Below are 10480 nucleotides of genomic sequence, written 5' to 3'. Positions count from 1 at the left end.
TGTGTTGTTCGATGATAATGGAGAGGTAAAACTTTCTTGCGATACCTTTCTCAATGAGATCACCCAGGAGTTGGGGGACTGGAGTTTGGGATGAGAGAGGTAGGATGTCAGCATTTATTTCGTTTTCTTCCGAGGAGTGGCAGACGACCAAGACAGCACTTTCAGGAACTGGAGTGATTTCAACAGCAGGTGTTTGTTGGATGCTGCTGTGATCTGACCCATCAGGTGTTGGATCAGTTTCTGACTGTTTTGCAGGATGTTTCAGGTGGGACTTCTTGTCCGTTTGAAGTTATGGTGCTTGTGGTTCTCTGAGAGAGAGATGAGGTGCTGTTCTCTGGGGTATGTTGAGTCAGGTGGTCGCTGCCATCTCGTCCGGCAGCTAGTCAGGATGAATCTGGTTTCGCTTTCTCTTCCCACTTCCGGTCGTCCTCCTTTCGTTGGAAGAACTCTTTCATCATCATTTTCATCAGCTCTTGAGAGTCGAAACAAGGTGAAGTCTTTTGTTCTGGTATGGATTCATTTTGAGCTCTGTCAGCTTGGAATCTTTGTGAGTTTTTTCCGTCGATTCCTTGGGCTGGTTGCTCCAGGGTGTGTTTGTCGTTTTCCCTTGGATTCCCATGAGCCTTTTCCTCTGGTGTTTCCAAATGAGCTTGGGTGATTCCAGGTTTTCTCCCAATGACTCTCATGAGGTCTTGATTGGTTCCATGAATTTTCCCAGTGACGTCCAGGTGAGCGTTGTCGTCCACGTGGTCCATCCCAGCGGTTGTCTCTCTGTTTAGGTCGAGTACCAGTGTGGGAGTCCCACTCTCTGTTGGACGAAGATGCATTCCACTCTTTGGGTGTCGGCTTGGCAAGGTCTTGACGCTGGGTGCCCTCTAGGGCCAGCCCTTGACTCTGTGTGTTGAAGTCAAGAACTGTGGTGGTTTTGGTGCCCTTTTCTAAGGCCATCTTCTGTTTACAGTAGGCTTTGTGCGCCAAGTCTCTTAACTGTTGAGCACTCATTGTGCGTGGACAGGCAAGGACGCCAAGATGGTGGCTCACCCCAGGATGGAGGTTTCTCAGGAAGAGAGTTTTGAAGTTCAATTCCTCCTCCATGCTCTGTTCGTTGCGAGACCCGAAGTATGCTAGCCTGAGTCGGCTATAGAAGACTTGAGGAGTTTCGTGACGACCTTGTTTTGTTTCCAGGGCAGCCACTAGTCCTCGTTCTGACTCAGGGTCGGCAAACTCTCTGATGAGAGCTTCTCGGAGCAGGTGGTAATCAGTCTTTGTGTGGGCAGGCTGCCGGTCCAGGAAGCTGCGCACTTCAGAGCTGGATGTGGCTCTGAGCAAATAAAGTCTATCTTTGTCAGTGACATTGGGTCTCATCTCCAGATGGAAGTCAATATCTTGCAGATAACTCTGAACATTTGGACTACCTGGCACATTTGGAGTGAATTTGCCAATGTTTCTAGCAAGCTTGTCAAGGTCTCTGAGGTCCAAGCCATGAGATGATCTGTGGCTGGCTGGAGCACGTTCTTTTAGCTTAGTGAGGAGGTAGGATTCTTCGGAGGGAGCAGGTGACTGTTTTGGCACTGCCCCCTTCTGATCATGTGCCAGTCCAGGAACAGGGGAGCCGGTCCTGCTTGGCAAAGGTGACGTCGGTGTCCGACGTGTTCTTGACGGCTCACAGCGCAATTCATATGCATGCTTGAGTTCCTCTTTAATACTGTCAGACTCTTCTTTGATGTAGTCAAGCTGTTGTTTTAGGCGGCTGACCTCATTTCTTGACTCATTCAGGTGAGTTTCGAGAGCTTTAATTCGGCTGTTCTTGTCTCTGAAGTCAGCCTTTGCTTTTTCCAGTAGCTGTTCTGCGTATTGTAGCTTGTCGGAGAGGTCAGCGTAGTCTGCTCTGCCTCGTTCCATTTCTTGCGTAGTAGCTGCTAGGGTCTCTTTTAGCCTGTTGATCTCCTCTTTGGCGCCTTGTTCCACTTCATCAGGCCCTTCTCGTCGTTCCTGAGCCTCCAGCTCCAGCTGTTCGATGCGTCGTTGTGCATGTGTCAGCTCCTGCTGGCGATGGGCGGCTTGCCTGTCGCTCAGTTTGAGGGTGGCGATGAGTGTGTGGCTTAAGGAGCCGGTGATCTTGGCTAGTTCTTTGTGACTGTAGCTCTGGCTTGGGTCCTGTTTCATGAGGCTTGCTATGTTGTCATCCAGCTGGTCCTGTGTCTGATGCTTTAGTGTTTCAGCGGCCTTAGGTAGGAGGCTGTCTGTTACAACACTTAGCCAGGTCTCCAGATCCTTCCAGTGTCCAGCAGGGTCTGTTGTGCGAGACATGTTTGGCACCGCGAGGGAGATCTAAACCCGAAACTGACACAGACCTTGAAGAAAAGAACAAAACAAAACACAACAAAACAAAACAAAACAAACAAGCAGGGCAAATCAAAGGTGTAAGTGTGCAATGTCAACTGTGAGTTAATGGGAATGAGTAATGAGTGTGTAAATGTGCAGGTAAGACTGGTTCTCGACTGTGGTCCTCTCGTGGATGTGCTTCTAACTCGGAGTCTCTGTGAAAAGAATCAGTAAGCACACACAGATAGCACAGCTATAGAAGAGCAGAAGAAAAGAAAAGCACAAAACAAACAGAATAGCATTTAGCGAAGAGCAGAACAATAATGGGGTGCTTCCAGTTTCCCTATAAAATGAAGTTTTGTCTTTAACACTGTTTGCAGAATGAGTTTTGTAAAATTAATTTTAGAAGGATGGTTCTAGACAGGGGTTTTGAAAAGGATTTCAAAGTACCAGGACTGTGATTGTTATTAAAATTCCCTTCGGGGCGAAAGAAAAACAATAACAATGACAGTATTGGTTTCTCAGCTAGTAGGATTGACAACCATGCACCACTTAAAGCGCTTCTAGACGCGTGCTCAGGGTTTATGGACGCCTACCAGTCGACCTGCTCGAGCCTAGGCTGGGTAGGATAACAGGATGAGGAGGGAAGGTAAAGTGAGTGTCATACTATTTTAAAAGAAGTGTTCCGTTTCCCAAATATTTGTTAAATATTTCTCAAACACTCTGCTTTTATGACTTTCACAGGTACAAATCCAAAAACCAGCAGAAGTAGTCAAACCAGAAGAGGACAGCTGAGAGAGAGAGAGAGAGAGAGAGAGAAGAAGAAGAAAGAGAGTGAAGTTTTGCTCCCAAAATTTGGAAAAATTACAGGGTTGACAGAGTGGTGGCGCTAGGGAGTCGCTACACCTAGGGGGTTGGCTCACTGCGCTAGCAGGAGAAGTCAACTGACCCAAGTATTGAGGGAGACCCCAAAATTTTCCTTTAAATAAATGAATTAAATCAAAGACTGAGGGAGTGAAAGTCTGAGACTAAACTTTATTTTAAATGAAATTTCGAATTCAAATTTGGAAGTTGTGAATTAAAATTGTAATGGGTTCAGCATTAAACATTGAGAGCAATTATAATCAAATTAATCAATCAAGTATCATCTGAATTAGGGAAGCCCAAATCCTAATTAATGACTAATGAAATTAAAATTTCAAAGCAATAATGATTAGTTAATGATTAAAATTGCCAGATGTTTGTAAGCAACTACCATTAAATATCCATACCATATGAAAGCTAAACTGAAATTGATTATGAACTTGATTTCCAATTAAAATTGAAATCGAATTAAAGTTTCCAATCAAAAATTCATATTCCCAGATGTCATTAAAGTCAATAAGAGCAATTACAAATAACATAAAATGTCATTAAAAGTAATTAGGACGATTGCTACTAAAACAAAACAGTGTTTAACTGACAAGAGTAAATTTAGGAGAGAGAACTCTCAAACAAATGATATTAAAAACCAGGTTTATTAAATTTAACATTTGTCACGTTCTCTCAAATGGGAGGAGATGAGAAAAGATAAGATGTGTAAGTTAGACAGAGAGGGAGGTGAAAGCACTAGAGTGAATTAAAGTTCAGTAAGAAAGTCATTCCAACATTGCAACATTGCATTCAGACCACAAAATGCTATGCTAGCCACTAGCCCTTTAGCAATGCTACTAGCTTTACATAGACTGTAATGCAACCGTGCTAGATTTAGCTAGCTCAGCTTGTGCTAAGCTTTGTTTACACACAGTTGAATATGGCGCTGGCAGACTGCGCATGCGCACTTAAAGGTTACCCCGGGAAAGGTTTCTTAGGGCTTCCGGGTTACAGCTGTCACTGTTGTGGTGACCGTGACGCACAACAAAAGAGTACGCTTGTTCTATACTCTTTGCACACAGATAACGAACATACAAAATCACATTAATCATTGAACTGACGGCGCAGTTCTCAATGACAATGAACCATTCAGCTTCTCATGTTTCCGAGCTGAACAACCCCCACACGTTAGAGTGAGGCACATTAATCCACAGATTTTTCTGCAATTAATAATAGTAACATTACTGAGATCTCGGCGATCTGAATCGTTCGTGTCAGTTTCTGGACACGCAACAACATGCAGGATTTACTGCAACAATACTTGATCAAGAATTTTCAAAATAATCCCATTCAAATCAAACTCAGACACGTATAGTGTTTAGAGTATTAATATCTCATCTCACGAATGAGCGGATATAGGCGGCACATTAGGTAGCTACTCTCTAATGTGACCATGCAGGGATTTTAGCTTAGTTGAAATAACATTGGAACACGCAATATTATCCACTATAGCTAAGGCCTTAAAGAACAAAGCAAGGAACACGCTCACTCTGTCCTGGTGCGCTCTCAGGCGACTTTCCTTTTGTCTTGGCAGACAATCTTAGATTCATTTACTGCAGTTTTAACAACAACAACAACAACAAAACGTACAGACAAACAACTCGAGTTCAGATTTCATTCATCCACAGCGCCTTATATGCAATCATTGTTATGACAATCAAAAAGCCTTGTTTCTGTTTCTAATCTATCTTCCGGATCAAGAAAAGATACAATCACACAAGTTACTTGTTTTGTGTACAAATTAGATTAAACTGCACAATTTTTCTCCACCATTATGTAAGGACTTAGCCTATTTATTAGCTCAATTTAATTGTTACAGGGAATAAGAATTGAATCAACTGTAAATGATTCACTGTAAATGATTCAGAATTAATATTTAACACTTCATCAATTATTCGTCCAGCGAAAATTGAGGTTAGAGTATTTTACCAATTCTGGATAAAATATTATTCTGCGGCCAACAGTAACAATATTTTATTATGATTATTGTTATTATTGTAATTATTATATTATAAGCAAGAGGTAACTTGATCTTTGAGTTTAAGACAGTAATTTGATACACAGCACAAGAAACTCGTATATGTGAAAATCAAAACAAGATTTATTGACTACTTCTAATGATTACAGGAAACTAAGGCTAAACACACACACACACACACACACACACACATACATACATGCACACACATTCGCGGAGTTGATGAGTTATGAAAAGTCCCAAGTTCAGTGCTAACTTAACTCATAACCTGAGGAAATCACAAAAGCAGAGCTTTGGCTTGATTCTTTAGGTTTAAAGGAGTTTCACCAGTTTCCAGCAAGAGAGAGAGAAGTTTGCTTGTACCTGCATTTGCTGTGACAGCTGAGGTAATCGGGTTGTTCCGTGACTCGTGTACAGCGGAATCCCGTTCTGGATTGGCTGTCTTTCAGGTGACGTCTTCTCGGGAAAGCCCTGTGGGTTGCGCGGAAGCTTTGAAGGATGCTGCTGGCTGAGCGTCTGGCTTGAGCGGCTCTCTTCTTGGGAGACTTTGGTCAGATATTTCACGAAGTGTTGTGGAGTCTGGATGTGACGGCTGTCGAATGATCAGCGGCGCAGCTCGTGGTTGAAGTCGGGTGTTCGATGGAAAATCAGCCCCGGTCAATCAGTTATCAATGACCCATGCGACTTTTCCGCCGTGGTCAAAGTAGCGGTGTTTCGGCTACCGGCTTCTGACCGATTTCGAGCGATTTCTGACCGACTTCTGGCTTTTTCTGACTTCCAGCTTCTGACATTAGCTTGTTCGGACAGCATAGTTTTAAGGGAGCGATCTTCCAATGAGACGTTGCTACGGAGATTAGACACGCCTCGTCTATTGTCTATTGATCACATCGCGTGATATCTGCAGAACATTCTCCTGTTTTATTAACAACTTTATAAAGTTTCTTAATATTTTCCTGATACTGAATTTCAATGTTTCATTCACACAGAATTACACAGAATTATAAATTCTGCATTTAGAACTCAAACATGACACACTTCTTACACACATATTACTAGACTGACCTAATTAAAACAATGATTACAATAATGCATTTGAAGAAAACCCACATATTGAATACATTGAATAGACATGTTAGTAATTACATCATGGCATGTATTATTCTGTATATAGTTAATACTTTAAGTAATCGACAATTGTCCCTTTTGAGATTCAAGATTGAGTCCTTAAGCATAGTTTAAACTTTGACCGGAGTCACGAGTGACCGGGTCACGATGGACGGTCAACACAAGGGAGGTATTGATAGGACAGATTCGTCTTTAAATCCGTTGATGGGTATTTTCCTGTTCCGTCCGATAATACAAGAGGGTTTTGTGAGAAAATCAATAGATTTAATGTGATCAAATCCACGTGATGGGTTCTGATTAGTTTATTGCTGATGAGCTAAGAAGTCCTTTAGACAGAGTCCTTTGTTAAAAGAAGTCACGTCATCACTCCAGTTAAGGCTAGGAGTTTCCTGTCAGGAAATGGATCTTTTGGACCAAAATGAAGCTTTGTTCAATCATGTTGTTCATTGATAAAGTCATTGGTAAGTTCTGTCGAGCAATGCCCTACACAAAACAAGAAAACATAAACCAAACAGAGAAACAAGAATCCAGAAGTGCATGTGACAATAGCTTAAAACTCGACAAGTAAGGCAGAAACAAACTCAGTATAAATAGACACTAATAACATAACTCAAAAGAGCTGGGTGCAATGAAGTGATAATGAGTCCGGGAAGTGGGTTATGGGAAATGAAGTGGTGAGGCAATAGTCCGGGGTGGAGTTCCCTCTGGTGGCTAACCAGGGCACTCCAACTGGTGATCATGACAGCACCCCCTCTCTACGGAGCGGATACCAGACGCTCCAAATGGCAAAAACATAAAACAAAAACTCTCAGGAGGGAGGTGGACTGGAGGAGGACCAGGGGGAGGGATGGTGGGCCAGGTCCGGAGTCCAGGGTGAGGGCCAGGACGGTGCTGGAGGAAGGGACCAGGCGGGCTCCAGCAGGTCTGGAGTCCTGTCTGAGTGCCAGGGCGGTGCTGGAGGAACTGACCAGGTGGGCTCCAGCAGGTCTGGAGTCCTGGCTATGTGCCAGGGCGGTGCTGGAGGAACAGACCAGGCGGGCTCCAGCAGGTTTGGGGGTGGAGCTTGAAGCATGGGTGGCGCCGGCAGGGCTGAGAGCTCGGGTGGTGTCGGCAGGGCAGACAGCTTGGGTGGCGCCGGCAGGGCCAAGAGCTTGGACGTTGCAAGGATGGCCTCTGGGTCACCTCCGGGCCTACAACAGGCTCTGGGGTTGCCTCTGGGCCTACAGCGGGCTCTGGGGTGGCCTCCAGGCCTACAGTGGGCTCTGGGGCGGACTCACAGGCTGGAGCAGGCTCTGGAGCGGACTCATGGGCTGCCCTCTTTCTCCTTAACCTACGCTTACCAGTGGGACTCATTGAGGGAGGGATGGTTGGAAAGTCTCTGTGAAAGGGTTCTGGCTGACCCGGTGTTGCCCATAGACTCCGATGATGGAGATATCTGATGAACCCCCAAAAATCCAGGATCTTAAGTCCATCCATCTCCCATAGAGGTAAAGAGTCATCAAGGCAGTCATTAAAGATATCCTTCAGTGCCGCATCATAATAACCCAGCCCCACCGCCATGGTCCAAAAGGTCTGGGCAAAGCCTCCTACCTCCATCCCCTGTTGGTGCAGAGCAGTCAAAGCCCAAAGTCGAGCCATCCGCTCCTTCATAGTGGCTGGAGGAAGAATTTGAATCTCCATACTGCTGGATCTGAAGATGGTCGAGTTTTATGTCATGGATGCTGAAAGACTTGAGGGTAAGATCCAAATACAGCATTTATTAGGGAAATCCAAAATCGTCATAAAGCCAGGCAAGAGTCAAAATCCACAGAATCAGTCCACACAAAACAAGAAAACATAAACCAAACAGAGAAACAAGAATCCAGAAGTGCATGTGACAATAGCTTAAAACTCGACAACAAAGGCAGAAACAAACTCAGTATAAATAGACAGACACTAATAACATAACTCAAAAGAGCTGGGTGCAATGAAGTGATAATGAGTCCGGGAAGTGGGTTATGGGAAATGAAGTCCGAAGTGGTGAGGCAATAGTCCGGGGTGGAGTGCCCTCTGGTGGCTAACCAGGGAACTCCAACTGGTGATCATGACACTCAGTCATGTAAAGCTTTAATCAGAACACTATGGGGCAGCAGTAACATTTACAAGTGACAGCATGTCTAAACACTTTGACACAAATATAAACTAAAATACTTAATCATAAATGTCCATTAAAAGCTGTGCTTGCAGAGGTTCTGCTTGACCCTCTTCATCTAATATTGATGCCATTATTTACATTTCCACTGAAGCAAAGACTGGACTTTGACCGAAGCACATGCAACGTTTGCCCGTAATGGTAATGGAAACGTTCGTGGCGTTTCCGGACAACGTGAATCGTGACAACGTATTCCAATACATTACATTACATTTAGTCATTTAGCAGACGCTTTTCTCCAAAGCGACTTACAAATGAGAATAGTAGAATCAATCAAATCAACATGAGAACAGCAGTATGTAAGTGTTGTATGCAGTCACAGTTATGTGAGTAAAGTGCTCGTAGCAAGGATTTTTTTTTTTTTTTAACAATAAATACACAAATAGATGGAAGAAGAATAGAAATCAAGGTAAGTGCTACTTTTACTGGGTCAAGTGCTGACGAAAAAGATACGTCTTTAGCATTTTTTTGAAAATGGCTAAAGACTCAGCTGCTCGGATAGAGCGTGGTAGGTCATTCCACCAGCCAGGAACAGACCCAGAGTGCTTCCGGACAGCGAATTACAATACACTGGGCCAGTTAACTTATCTCAGTTCATTGCGTATTTCTGAGGAAGGGGCTTCATAGAACCAGGAACTCAACAGAGCGTTTTTATGAGAAGAGAAACAGTGGTGTAGATAAAGGTCAAATATAGAGATTGAAATATCGATTTACCGATATTTTCCCAGATATTTAAGCATTTTACCATAATCAGATATTGGTTTTGTAATATCGGATTTACTGATAAACGCTGCCATCTTGTGGGTGTTTTGAGTTGCGTGCAGGATCGCCATTACAGCGCATCTGAGGGGAGTCGAGACAACGGTGTGCACATGTAAAGTGTATTACCTGCTTTGCTGTAATTAGTAAACTTTATTTAACATAACAGCCATTAATGCACAAATTAGATGTGTTACATAAATGCCTGAAATGTAGCTAGTTTATGCAGCTTGTCTTTAAGAAATGGAGACAAGCTCATGGAGCCACATAAGATAACCCGTCATGTCCTGTCCCAATAAAGATGTAACTTTGCATGAATTAAATAATACAGCCATGAATGAGCACATGTTGGAAATAAAAGCGCTGAATTTAATTCAATCTCTGTTGTCTATGCTCATCATTAGTCTTGTGAAGTCGTCTGCATTTTGCTGTTCACTCAGCGGGTTTTTGCTTAGGAAATGCTCCTCCAGCACGGCCACCGCATGTAAGATTCACTTGTTTAAAACACAGTAGTTATATAAACATTTACTATATCACCATTCATTCGCTAATAAACATCCAAGTAAACACAACTCTACGGAAATTATTTATATCTCCATGAGAGATCGCAGTTTAAGTATAGTTCTGTGTAAATACATAGATAAACAGAGCTTTGTCAGCAGATATTTCATAATCTATAATGACAAAAACATTATTAATAATTTTAATATAACATACCAGTTGAGAAATGCAATAAAATACGATGTTTGGTTTGTCATAATATATTCCAATATTCAAGAGAATTTTAACTTATTTAAGTTAAATTTTATTTTAAGTTTTAAGTTGATATGACTCCTGTATTTATTTTCTCCATTTGAAAACATTAGACATTGTACATTTATTTTGCTTATTGTTAACATTAGTGTTGCTGCTGATGCTTTTTATAAATACAATTATTTTTTGGTAATATGAAGATTAAAATTAACATGAAAGACTACTAATTTTCAACAAAAACAGTTTAGTAAGAGTGCACTTTTTTATTTTTTGCACTTTCAGACCCCTCTATTTATTGGTGTATAAATAAGATTTGTTTTGTTTTCTATGCAAGGAGGGATTTGTTCTAAATAAAATGGTTTGTTCAGTTCAGTTGTAATCATGTCAAAAACAGAAGTCTAACAGTAAACAAATATCGGTTCTGCATATCAGTTATC

At 42.4% G+C, this 10480-nt stretch overlaps 1 pseudogene; it reads right to left on the bottom strand.

Annotated features, from left to right (window-relative positions):
* Nucleotides 1-270: 270 nt before the first annotated feature.
* On the bottom strand, nt 271-2378 carry LOC125280691 (annotated as a pseudogene).
* Nucleotides 2379-10480: the final 8102 nt, after the last annotated feature.

Source organism: Megalobrama amblycephala, linkage group LG12 (genome assembly GCF_018812025.1).
Source record: "Megalobrama amblycephala isolate DHTTF-2021 linkage group LG12, ASM1881202v1, whole genome shotgun sequence".
Taxonomy (NCBI): Eukaryota; Metazoa; Chordata; class Actinopteri; order Cypriniformes; family Xenocyprididae; genus Megalobrama; species Megalobrama amblycephala.
Note: the sequence above shows the minus strand (reverse complement) of the source record. Positions and strands in the feature narration are given on the sequence as shown.